This window comes from Balaenoptera borealis (assembly GCF_965194805.1).
Source record: "Balaenoptera borealis genome assembly, chromosome: X".
NCBI classification, from domain to species: domain Eukaryota; kingdom Metazoa; phylum Chordata; class Mammalia; order Artiodactyla; family Balaenopteridae; genus Balaenoptera; species Balaenoptera borealis.
The window spans coordinates 36,965,408-36,979,194 of NC_138881.1; the positions used below are offsets into that span (position 1 = coordinate 36,965,408).

Sequence of the window (13,787 nt, forward strand, 5' to 3'; positions counted from 1 at the left end):
ATTCATAGTCAGACAAATATAAGTAAAATGAAGCAGAGGGGGCTTCCCTGGTGGCGCAGTGGTTGAGACTCTGCCTGCTAATGCAGGGGACACGGGTTCGAGCCCTGGTCTGGGAAGATCCCACATGCCGCGGAGCAACTGGGCCCGTGAGCCACAGCTGCTGAGCCTGCGCGTCTGGAGCCTGTGCTCCACAACAAGAGAGGCCGCGATAGTGAAGAGGCCCGCGCACCGCGATGAAGAGTGGCCCCCGCTTGCCGCGACTGGAGAAAGCCCTTGCACAGAAACGAAGACCCAACACAGCCAAAAATAAATATAAAAATAAATAAATAAATAAGACCTGGTGCAACCAAATAAATAAATAAATATTAAAAAAAAAAAAAATGAAGCAGAGGACCACTCCCAATTAAAAGAACAAGAGAAATCCCCTGAAAGAAAAAACAGTGAAACAGACCTCTCCAGTTTACTAGATCCTGAGTTCAAAAAGGAGGTTATAAAAATACTGAAGGAGCTATTTGGTTCAAGATGGCAGAGTAGAAGGACACGCTCTCACTCCCTCTTGCGAGAGCACCGGAATCACAACTAACTGCTGAACAATCATCAACAGGAAGACACTGGAACTCACCAAAAAAGATCCCCCACATCCAAAGACAAAGGAGAAGCCATAATGAGACGGTAGGAGGGGTGCAATCAAAATAAAATAAAATCCCATAACTGATGGGTGGGTGACTCACAAACTGGAGAACACTTATACCACAGAAGTCCACCCACTGGAGGGAAGGTTCTGAGACCCACATCAGGCGTTCCAAACTTGGGGTCTGGCAACAGGAGGAGGAATTCCTAGAGAATCAGACTTTGAAGGCTAGTGGGATTTGATTGCAGGACTTCAACAGGACTCGGGGAGACATAGACTCCACTCTTGGAGGGCACACACAAAGTAGTGTGCACATTGGGACCCAGGGGAAGGAGCAGTGACCCCATAGGAGACTGAACCATACCTACCTGCTAGTGTTGGAAGGTCTCCTGCAGAGGTGGGGGGTGGCTGTGTCTCACCATGAGGACAAGGATACTGGCAGCAGAAGTTCTGGGAAGTACTCCTTGGCATGAGCCCTCCCAGAGTCTGCCATGAGCCCCACCAAAGAGCCTGGGTAGGCTCCAGTGTTGGGTGACCTCAGGCCAAACAACCAACAGGGAGGGAACCCAGCCCCACCCATCAGCAGAGAAGCAGATTAAAGTTTTACTGAGCTCTGCCCACCAGAGCAACACCCAGCTCTACCTGTCACCAGTCCCTCCCATCAGGAACCTTGCACAAGCCTCTTAGATAGCCTCATTCACCAGAGGGCAGACAGCAGAAGCAAGAAGAACTACAGTCCTGCAGCCTGTGGAACAAAAACCACATTAACAGAAAGACAGACAAGATGAAAAGGCAGAGGGCTATGTACCAGATGAAGGAACAAGATAAAACCCCAGAAAAACAACTAAATGAAGTGGAGATAGGCAACCTTCCAGAAAAAGAATTCAGAATAATGATAGCGAAGATGATCCAGGACCTCGGAAAAAGAATGGAGGCAAAGATCGAGAAGATGCAAGAAATGTTTAACAAAGACCTAGAAGAATTAAAGAACAAACACCTAGAAGAATTAAAGAACAAACAAACAGAGATGAACAATATAATAACTGAAATGAAAAATACACTAGAAGGAATCAATAGCAGAATAACTGAGGCAGAAGAACGGATAAGTGACTTGGAAGACACAATGGTGGAATTCACTGCCGCAGAACAGAATAAAGAAAAAAGAATGAAAAGAAATGAAGACAGCCTAAGAGACCTCTGGGACAGCATTAAACACAACAACATTCACACTATAGGGGTCCCACAAGGAGAAGAGAGAGGGAAAGGACCCGAGAAAATATTTGAAGAGATTATAGTTGAAAATTTCCCTAACATGGGAAAGGAAATAGCCACCCAAGTCCAGGAAGCACAGAAAGTCCCATACAGGATAAACCCAAGGAGAAACATGCCAAGACACATGGTAATCAAATTGACAAAAATTAAAGACAAAGAAAAATTATTGAAAGCAGCAAGGGAAAAATGACAAATAACATACAAGGGAACTCCCATAAGGTTAACAGCTGCTTTCTCAGCAGAAACTCTACAAGCCAGAAGGGAGTGGCATGATATATTTAAAGTGATGAAAGGGAAGAACCTACAACCAATGTTACTTTACCCGGCAAGGATCTCATTCAGATTCGATGGAGAAATCAAAAGCTTTACAGACAAGCAAAAGCTAAGAGAATTCAGCACCACCAAACCAGCTCTACAACAAATGCTAAAGGAACTTCTCTAAGTGGGAAACACAAGAGAAGAAAACGACCTACAAAATCAAACCCAAAACAATTAAGAAAATGGTCATAGGAACATACATATTGATAATTACCTTAAACCTGAATGGATTAAATGCTCCAACCAAAAGACACAGGCTCACTGAATGGATACAAAAACAAGACCCATATATATGCTGTCTATAAGAGACCCACTTCAGACCTAGGGACACATACAGACTGAAAGAGAAGGGATGGAAAAAGATATTCCATGCAAATGGAAATCAAAAGAAAGCTGGAGTAGCAATACTCATATCAGATAAAATAGACTTTAAAATAAAGAATGTTATAAGAGACAAGGAAGGACACTACATAATGATCAAGGGATCAATCCAAAAAGAAGATACAACAATTATAAATATATATGTACCCAACATAGGAGCATCTCAATATATAAGGCAACTGCTAACAGCTATACAAGAGGAAATCTACATAACATAGTAATAGTGGGGGACTTTAACACCTCACTTACACCAATGGACAGATCATCCAGACAGAAAATTAATAAGGAAACACAAGCTTTAAATGATACAATAGACCAGATAGATTTAATTGATATTTATAGGACATTCCATCCAAAAACAGCAGATTACACTTTCTTCTAAAGTGCGCACGGAACATTCTCCAGGATAGATCACATCTTGGGTCACAAATCAAGCCTCAGTAAATTTAAGAAAATTGAAATCATACCAAGCATCTTTTGTAACCACAACGCTATGAGATTAGAAATGAATTACAGGGAAAAAAACGTAAAAAACACAAACACATCGTGGCTAAACAATACATTACTAAATAACCAAGAGATCACTGAAGAAATCAAAGAGGAAATCAAAAAATACCTAGAGACAAATGACAATAAAAACACGACGATCCAAAACCTATGGGATGCAGCAAAAGCAGTTCTAAGAGGGAAGTTTATAGCAATACAATCCTACCTCAAGAAACAACAAACATCTCAAATAAACAATTTAACCTTACACCTAAAGGACCTAGAGAAAGAAGAACAAACAAAACCCAATGTTAGTAGAAGGAAAGAAATCATAAAGATCAGAGCAGAAAAATGAAACAGAAACAAAAAAAACAATAGCAAAGATCAATGAAACTAAAAGCTGGTTCTGTGATAAACAAAATTGATAAACCATTAGCCAGACTCTTCAAGAAAAAGAGGGAGGGGACTCAAATCAATAAAATTAGAAATGAAAAAGGAGAAGTTACAACAGACATAGCAGAAATACAAAGCATCCTAAGAGACTACTACAAGCAACTCTATGCCAATAAAATGGACAACCTGGAAGAAATGGACAAATTCTTAGAAAGGTACAACTTTCCAAGACTGAACCAGGAAAAATTAGAAAATATAAACAGACCTATGAGGACTTCCCTGGTGGCACAGTGGTTAAGAATCTGCCTGCCACTGCAGGGGACATGGGTTCAATCCCTGGTCTGGGAAGATCCCACATGATATGGAGCAACTAAGCCCATGCGCCACAACTACTGAAGCTGCATGCCTAGAGCCCGTGCTCCACAACAGGAGAAGCCACTGCAATGAGAAGCCCACACACCGCAACGAAGAATAGTCCCTGCTCGCAGCAACTAGAGAAAGCCCATGCACAACAATGAAGACCCAACGCAGCCAAAAGTAAAATAAATTTTAAAAAATAAACAGACCTATCACAAGTAATGAAATTGAAACTGTAATAAAAGATCTTCCCACTAATAAAAGTCCAGGATCAGATGACTTCACCAGCGAATTCTATCAAACATTTAGAGAAGAGCTAACACCTATCCTTCTCAAACTCTTCCAAAAAATTGCAGAGGGAGGAACACTAACAAACTCGTTCTACGAGGCCACCATCACCCTGATACCAAAACAAGACAAAGATATCACAAAAAAGAAAATTACCAACCAATATCACTGATTAACATAGATGCAAAAATCCTCAACAAAATACTAGCAAACAGAATCCAACAACACATTAAAAGGATCACACACCATGATCAAGTGGGATTTATCCCAGGGATGCAAGGATTCTTCAATATATGCAAACCAATCAATGGATACACCATATTAACAAATTAAGGAATAAAAACCATATGATCATCTCAATAGATATAGAAACAGCTTTTGACAAAATTCAATACCCATTTATGATAAAAACTCTCCAGAAAATGGGCATAGAGAGACCCTACCTCAACATAATAAAAGTCATACATGACAAACCCACAGCAAACATCATTCTCAATGCTGAAAAACTGAAAGCATTTCCACTAAGATCAGGAACAAGACAAGGATGTCCATTTTCACCACTCTTATTCAACATAGTTTTGGAAGTCCTAGCCACGGCAATCAGAGAAGAAAAAGAAATAAAAGGAATACAAATTGGAAAAGAAGTAAAACTGTCACTGTTTGCAGATGACATGATACTATACATAGGAAATCCTAAAGATGCCATTAGAAAACTACTAGAACCAATCAATGAATTTGGTAAGGTTGCAGGATACAAAATTAATGCATAGAAATCTCTTGCATTTCTATACACTAACAATGAAAGTTCAGAAAGAGAAATTAAGGAAACAATCCCATTCACCACTGCTACAAAAAGAAAAAAAATAAAATACCCAGGAATAAACCTACCTAGGGAGACAAAAGACCTGTATGCAGAAAACTATAAGACACTAATGAAAGAAATTAAAGATGATACCAACAGATGGAGAGATACACCATGTTCTTGGATTGGAAGAATCAATATTGTGAAAATGACCATACTGCCCAAAGCAATCTACAGATTCAATGCAATCCCTATCAAATTACCAATGGCATTCTTCACAGAATTAGAAAAAAGATTTTTACAATTCGTATGGAAACACAAAAAACCCCGAATAGACAAAGCAATCTTGAGAAAGAAAAACGGAGCTGGAGGGATCAGGCTCCCTGACTTTATACTATACTACAAAGCTACAGCAATCAAGACAGTATGGTACTGGCACAAAAACAGAAATATAGATCAATGGTACAGGATAGAAAGCTCAGAGATAAACCCACGCACATATGGTCACCTAATTTATGACAAAGGAGGCAAGAACATACAATGGAGAAAAGACAGCCTCTTCAATAAGTGGTGCTAGGAAAACTGAACAGCTATATTAACAGAATGAAACTAAAACATTCTCTAACACCATACACAAAAATAAACTCAAAATGGATTAAAGACTTAAATGTAAGACCAGATACTATAAAACTCTTAGAGGAAAACACAGAAAAAACACTCTTTGACATAAACCACAGCAAGATCTTTTTTGACCCACATCCTAGAGTAATGAAAAGAAAAACAAAAATAAACAAATGGGACCTAATTAAACTTAAAAGCTTTTGCACAGCAAAGGAATCCATAAACAAGATGAAAAGACAACCCTCAGAATGGGAGAAAATATTTGCAAACGAAGCAACAGACAAAGGATTAATCTCCAAAATATGCAAACAGCTCATGGAGCTCAATATCAAAAAAACAAACAACCCAATTAAAAAATGGGTGGAAAACCTAAATAGACATTTCACCAAAGAAGACATACAAATGGCCAAGAAGCACATGAAAAGATGCTCAACATCACCATTAGAGAAATGCAAATCAAAACTACAATGAGGTATCACCTCACACCAGTCAGAATGGCCATCATCAAAAAATCTACAAACAATAAATGCTAGAGAGGGTGTGGAGAAAAGGGGACCCTCCTACACTGTTAGTGGGAATGTAAATTGGTACAGCCACTCCGGAGAACAGTATGGAGGTTCCTTAAAAAACTAAAAGTAGAACTACCCTACGACCCAGCAATCCCACTACTGGGCATATACCCCAAGAAAACCATAATTCAAAAGGACACATGTACCCCAGTGTTCATTGCAGCACTATTTACAATAGCCAGGACATGGAAACAACCTAAATGTTCAACAACAGATGAATGGATAAAGAAGATATGGTACATATATACAATGGAATATTACTCAGCCATTAAAAAGGAACAAAATTGGGTCATTTGTTGAGTCTGTCATACAGAGTGAAGTAAGCCAGAAAGAGAAAAAAAAATATCGTATATTAACGCATATATGTGGAACCTAGAATAATGGTACAGATGAACCTATTTGCAGGGCAGGAATAGAGACGTAGATGTAGAGAATGGACATGTGGACACAGTGGGGGAAGGGGAGTGTGGGACGAATTGGGAGATTAGGTTTGACATAAATACACTACCATGTGTAAAATAGATAGCTAGTGGGAACCTGCTGTATAGCACAGGGAGCTCAGCTCAGTGCTCTGTGACGACCTAGATAGATGGGATGGGGGTGGGTGGGTGGGAGGGCTTTCCAAGAGGGAGGGAATATAGGTATACATATAACTGATTCACTTCATTGTACAGCAGAAACTAATACAACATTGTAAAGCAATTATACTCCAATTAAAAAAAAGATAAAAAACAGTTCATCATTTTAGTTAGATCAAAAAAAAAAAAAAAAAGTCTACAGGGACTTCCCTGGTGGTGCAGTGGATAAGACTCTGCGCTCCCAATGCAGGGGGCCCGGGTTCGATCCCTGGTCAGGGAACTAGATCCCACATGCATGCTGCAACTAAGAGTTCACATGCCACAACTAAGGAGCCTGCCTGCTGCAACTAAGGAGCCCACGTGCCATAACTAAGACCCAGGGCAACCAAATAAATACATAAATATTAAAAAAAAGTCTACAAAAAATAAATGCTGGAGAGGGCATGGAGAAAAGGGAACCCTCCTACACTGTTGGTGGGAATGTAAATTGGTGCAGGCACTATGGAAAACAGTAGGGAGGTTCCTTAAAAAACTAAAAATAGATTTACCATATGATCCAGCAATCCCACTCCTGGGCAAATACCTGGAGAAAACTCTAACTCAAAAAGATACATGCACCCCAATGTTCATACCAGCACTATTTACAATGGCCAAAACATGGAAATAACCTGAATGTCCATCAACAGATTAATGGGTAAAGAAGATGTGGTACATATATACAATGGACTATTCAGCCATAAAAAAGAATGAAATAATGCCATTTGCAGAAACATGGATGGACCTAGAGATTATCATACTAAGTGAAGTAAGACAAATATATCACTTATATGTGGAATCTAAAAAATGATACAAGTGAGCTTATTTACAAAACAGAAACAGACCCCCAGTCAGAGAAAACAAACTTATGGTTACCAAAGAGGGAAGGGGGAGGAGGGAGGGATAAATTAGGAATTTGGGATTAATATACACACACTACAATATATATTGATAAAATAGATAAACAACAAGGTCCTACTGTATAGCACAGGAAACTATATTCAATATCTTATAATAAACTATAATGAAAAAGAACCGTACAATGCTTGGTATCAGTCTATTTATCTCTTGTAAAAATAAAATACAGTGTGTGTGTGTGGAAAAAAAAAAAAAAAAAAGAACCAGAAAAATACATATATATGTATATATAACTAAATCACTTTGCTGTACACCAGAAACTAACACAACATCGTAAATCAACTGTACTTCAATTAAAAAAAAAAGGATCTAAAGAAGAAAAAACAAAACAAAGTTGGCAAACCAATGTTGGTCCCCTTTAAAAAAAAAAAAAAAAAAGAAGTAAGGGACTTCCCTGGTGGCGCAGTGGTTGAGAATCCGCCTGCCAATGCAGGGGACGTGGGTTCGAGCCCTGGTCCGGGAAGATCCCACATGCCGCAGAGCAACTAAGCCCGTGCACCACAACTACTGAGCCTGTGCTCTAGAGCCCACAAGTCACAACTACTGAAGCCCGCGCGCCTAAAGCCCATGCTCTGCAACCTACAACAAAGAATAGCCCCCGCTCGCCACATCTAGAGAAAGCCTGCACACAGCAACGAAGACCCAATGCAGCCTAAATAAATAAATAAATAAATAAATTTATCCAAAAAAATCTTTAAAAAAAAAAGAAGTGAAACCTGGGAATCTGAGAGCAGCTCATCCAGGACATCTCAGTAAATGCTGAATCCCAAATGCGGTGAGTTGGGTGGGGCTGCTTGTGTTCACTGGAACAGCCGATTTAGACTCTGGCAAAGGGCAGGGTGGGTCAGAGAGGAGAGCGGAGGGTTTCTTTTCTGTAACTAGAGGACTCGATGGATCAAAGGATCCCAGGCCATTAAAATCCTACCTTGACATAGTTTGTTCGTTGATCCACAGGCTTATGGAGGATTCCCTGCATGTGGATTTTTGCGGATTTGGGGAGAGATTTCCCCTGCCAAGGCCCACTGGCTACCTCTTCCAGAACTGGCGATCACAATTTGCCCATCTCCCTTGGTAAAGAAGGACCACCTGGGTCTGCTTGTCTAAGCGGGGTTGCCCCCCTGCTCCACATACACACACTGCCTCCCCCCTTCCTGCTTCATATCAGGGCCTGGGCAGACTGGCCCTGATGAGGGGGAAGAGGGCCCCTCCCGATCTCCCCTCCGCATTTTCCTGGGCCGTGGCTTCCATGTCCCACGTTGTCCCACCCTCCAATCATGTGTACAAGTTGTCATCAAGAGAATAAGTAAAAATGAAAGTATGTAGGCTCATATTTTCGAACTGTCACCTTTGTTCCCTCATGTCCCCCATCTTCTAGTGTCTTCCGTCGTCCCTGGCTCGTCCACCCTCTCATCGTGGCAGCAACCAGACCAGTCTTGTTCTCTGCCTTACGGATGTATTAGCAGAAAACAGAGAAAAAGGAACAGATTCTGGTGTCTGAGTTGTAAAGGCCTAGCCCCTGAGAGGAAACAAAATAACTCCAGTAGACCCTCTCTGTTTGAGGTGGTGACTGATGAGTCCAAGCCCCCCCAGACCACACAAAGGTTCCCTGGGCTGGGGTGGGTTGGGAGGTGGGGTAGATGCCGGAAGACCTGCTCACAGCCCAACATTCGCAGAGAGCCGCCCTCAGAGGGACCCACAGATGACAGCAAGATGCAGACGTAAAGGTACATGTGCTTCTGTTCACAATCACCAAAATGTGAAAACAGCCCAAGTGCTCATAAGCAGCTGAGTGGATACACAAAATGCGGACTATCAACATAATGGAATATTATTTGGCCATAAAGATGAATGAAGTACTAAATACCTGCTACAACATGGATGAACTTTAGAAACATTGTGCTGAGCGAAAGCCAGACACAAAGACCACACATTGTATGATTGCATCTAAGTGAAATGTCCAGAATAGGCAAATTCACAGGGACAGAAAGTAGATTATTGGTTGCCAGGGGCTGGGGGGAATAGGGAGTGACTGCTAATGGGTGTGGGTTTCCTTTTGGGATGATGAAAATGTTCTGGAACTAGAGAATGTTGATGGTTGCACAACGCTGTGAACGTATTAAATGCTACTGAATTGTATGCTTTAAAATTTTCTGGAGGACTTCCCTGGTGGAGCAGTGGAATCCGCCTGCCAAGGCAGGGGACATGGGTTTGAGCCCATGCTGATCTGATGGGGTCCACAGAGCCCCCATTTGGAGGTCAGGCCATGCAGCGGGAGAGGAGCCCATCCTGCCCTGTGGCCCCCTTAGAGGGTGATTGGCATTGGTCAGGGACCAGTGGGCTCTGCGGACCCCATCAGATCCTGCCACCCAGCCCAGGGCGGTGTCACCAACACAGGCCCTCCAGGACTGGAGCCGGAAGAGCAGCAGCCTGGGAGGCCCTGAGCCTTATTCCCTAGCTGGTGGCCCCGCCCGTCACAAGCACCCCAAGATCACTTAGTGAACACCCCCTCCCCGTCCCAGACACCTCAAATCAAGGAGTGTCCCATGCACTTCAGGAGCCTGAGGGATGGCAAAGTCCCCAGGGGAGGCCTGGTAGCAGGGAGGGCCCCTCCCAGGCCACAGCAGGGGTCACGGCCCTTTGCCCATCAGTAGGGAACCGGCTAGCTCTCTGAGGCTCCTGTCCCATCGCGAGCGGCCATTCAAGACCAAGTGGATCAAGGACTCAGAGGCAAAGAATATACAAATCAATTTTCACTGCAAAGTAAAGGAGCTGTTACAGTGGAGGATTACTGGACTGAAGGTCAATATTATGACATAGTATGAGTGTGTCTCATGTTTGGTAATTGCAATCATTGTTGCTTTTGTTGTGGTCATCCATGTACAATGCTTGCTGTCAGTCTATATATCTCTTGTAAAAATAAAAAAAATAAAAAATAAAAATAAAAAAAAGACCAAGTGGGTTCTGCACAAGGCCCTGCCTGGTTTACCAGTTTTCTGTGGGTGTCGACGTTTCCCATGGAGCACGATTCGTGATTGTCGCACAAAGTATCTACAGCCCTGGGAGACTGGCCAGCAGCAGCTAGACTGCCGCTGCCGTCGCCTTGGCAACCCAGCCCCCAGTCCCGCGGCCGCCCCGGCTCCGGGACGGGGGTGTGGTGCCCTCTAGAGGCCGCGTGCTGACACGGCGGGGGACCCGGACTGGGCGGGCGCTAGGGGGCCCTTCGTGCGTGGGAGGCTGGGAGGTGAGGAACCAAGGCGAACAGAGAGGGGCACAATCTGTTCAAGGTCACGGGGAAACACAGATCCAAGCCTTCCGGAGTCGCCCCTTTGGTATTTCGCTGCCGCTTGTCAATTCAAAGAAACAAACAAAAACCCCTCACAGGCTCGTACCTATACAGAGCTGATGAAGCTTAAGCGGCAGGGCCGCTCATTTGCAGAAGACTCTTGGCAGGGCCCTCAGAAATGGATTCGCCTGGTCAGACGTGTTGGTACAATCTGCAGAAGTGAACTGTAAATTAGTTTAAGATCTGTATTGAATTGTAATTGGTTAAGATGGCTCTCTCCCCACCCTGATTCTGTCACACTTCCCCTCGGGTCCTGAAGCATTAGAAGCTGCCTAAGAGGAAGTTGAGTTGGGGACACATTTTACTGTGACCTTCATGGGATCTGTTTACATAGTTATTACTGACCATCCTGGGGCAGGAATGACTTCCAGGAATAATCCCACTGCCCACCTGGCATCATGACACTGAGCACTAGAGCAGCTGGGATGTGGGAGGAGGCGGAGGAGAAACAAGGTTTGAAATGTACAGAGCCGGAAGCTGATCTGTGGGAAATTCTTCCAATCATCAAATGCCTAAACTTACGCGAGCAGCTCAAAACGGAAGTTTTTCTTGTTAAGTGTATTATCAATAATGCAGTGGGAAAAAAAATGCAGTGCATATAATTGCAAACTCCCTATAAAATGAAATTATTTTTCAAGTATGCCCATCTGTAACCAACAGAAATGATTCTGGCATGGAGAAGTAAATTGTAACAAAATTTTTTTCAGATTATACCAAAAGAGAGAGAGAAAATCCGAAAAGAGACAATATATGGGTTTGGGGATTAATAATATACTTAATGAGAAGAAGTGAAGTATATGAACACACTGGGAAAAAAATTAAATGTCTTGCTGACTTGACCAAAATACTGATATTGACAAAAATAACACAAATCTCATAATAGATCTCTACAAGACACTGAGGTCAGGTTGCCTGAGTATTGTCAATTCAGAGTATTTAAGATGGGTCTCTGAACATGAAACCTTGATATGCCCAGAAAATTTACAGCTTTTATATGAAAGAAACTTGATAGAGGTTTCCCCCAATTTGACAGCAGTCCTAAAAACGTACACAATATTTGTTTGTAATAACAAATCGCAAAGCTGAAATTTTTCTACAGTATCAATAATGAAAACCAAATTTCCATCAACCATGCTAAAAGAAAATCACAATGAATTATCTTTCTATCCTCTTGCTAGAAAATGATATTACAAGATTGTTGTCATATGAAAAGGCAAGCAAAGCATCTGCAGACAAAAATCGTAGGGAAAAAAGTGTTATAGAGGTTTGTCAGGCAGTTAACGTTATGTCAGTTTTCTGAATTATGTGAGATTTGAGGTATTTCTCAGCTTTTAAAATGTTATGTACTGTGTTTTCTTTCTGATTCTAAAGAACATTCCTTTCCTAAGTCTGTATTCCTAATTTGCTGGGTTTTTTAAGTCCCCCCAAATTATATAATCTTCAAAAACCCACAAAACCTGGAGCCACCTCATATGGACACCCACACACACCCACTCATCACATACATGAGAATCAAGAACTATAGGTTATAAGTAAAAAGAGGCACAAGACCCCTTTTCTAGAGACATGTGTGTGCTTTGGAGCAGCTCTTTTTATCAGTAAAAAGGTGCTGGTGAACATAAGTGCAACAGCTGACTTCCATTCCAGAAAATTCAGAGAATCACAAAATTACCACAGAGTTATTAAAAGCTTGATCCAATGAGAATGACTTTACTCAGTTAAGCTACTTTTGCTGTTGGTTCCCCCAGAGCCTTCCATTCCCTTTAGTGTCACCCCCAAGGAAATTGCAGAGGACAGCTTGGGGCCATCCTGTCACCATTCCCTCAGACAGAAGGGGTGGGTTTTCTTCCTCGTTAGTCTCTTGGGTATTTTAAGATTGTCATCATCTGTTATGCAGAAAACCCCACCAAACTTTCATTTTTTACCTTAATGTTTCATGAGGTAAACTTCTTTCATCTTGTTCTACTGACATTTGTAGAAAGAGGATTTTTTGAAACTCTGTTGCTCAGAGTTAAGCAGCTCCAACCTGCAGAGAGGTGCCTTATCCATTTGAATGTACAATAATATCCTCTTTGGTGGAGAGCTTCTAGATCCACGATGGTTTTTTCCTGTCAGGCTGTACTAGAAGAAACATAAGAGGCATAAGGGTACGCCAGATGGTGAAAAATAGGTTTACGGCACCAAAATAGTGTTGTTTTTATTAAAAACTAGGCTAGCACTGAATGCCAGAAGGTGTGAAACCCAGCTCTGAGTAACAACCTCCACATTTACGGTTAATCTTAGCCTGTATGAACCTCCCACCAGGTGAAGCAGGGTGGGCCCGCAAGCCTTGGGGGGGGAGGAGGGCGAGGGGGGGAGGAGGGCGAGGGGGGATGGGGGAGGAGTTGGGGGGGAGAGGGCCAGGGGGAGTGTTGCAGGGCTGCCTGCAAAGGATGCTGGAGGCACATGGGGGAGCCAGTGGGCCTGCTTCTTGGAGGGCCAGCCTGGCTCCCCACCCCTTCCTATTCCCATGCCCCACCATCACCGCACTGAAAGTCCTCAGCCAGGTGCTGACTCACCCACATCTCCTTCATATTGGATCCTGATGTCCAAGAACGGGTAAGGCTGGAAACTTGAAGCCGGTAAGGCTGGAAACGTGACCTCCAAGCAGTCCTAGGCTTACTTCAGCGTTATTGAAGGTAACGGCCACGTCCAAGTTTTCCCCAAACCATTAGTGTTACTGAACCAAACTTGGGTCCGCTCGCCTCGCCGGCGCAGTAAAGCCAATCTATTGACACTGGGTCGTGGTGAAGGG

The 13,787-nt window shown here is 42.6% G+C and overlaps 2 long non-coding RNA genes across 3 annotated transcripts in view; one reads left to right on the forward strand and one right to left on the reverse strand.

The window, feature by feature from the left end:
* LOC309621182 overlaps positions 1 to 13,297 on the reverse strand; it is a 31,433-nt gene extending 18,136 nt beyond the window's left edge. The window contains exons 1-2 of one of the 2 annotated variants that reach the window (XR_014239794.1): positions 12,919 to 13,297; positions 11,040 to 11,144 (exon numbers count right to left, since the gene is read on the reverse strand). This is a non-coding gene — a long non-coding RNA (uncharacterized lncRNA). Of the gene's footprint in view, positions 1 to 11,039 lie in introns of both variants that reach the window. The other variant, XR_014239795.1, reaches the window with a different exon arrangement.
* Positions 374 to 9,786, forward strand: LOC309621191. The gene is made up of 2 exons (XR_014239805.1): positions 374 to 7,769; positions 7,852 to 9,786. It is a non-coding gene; the product is annotated as an uncharacterized lncRNA (long non-coding RNA).
* Positions 13,298 to 13,787: the final 490 nt, after the last annotated feature.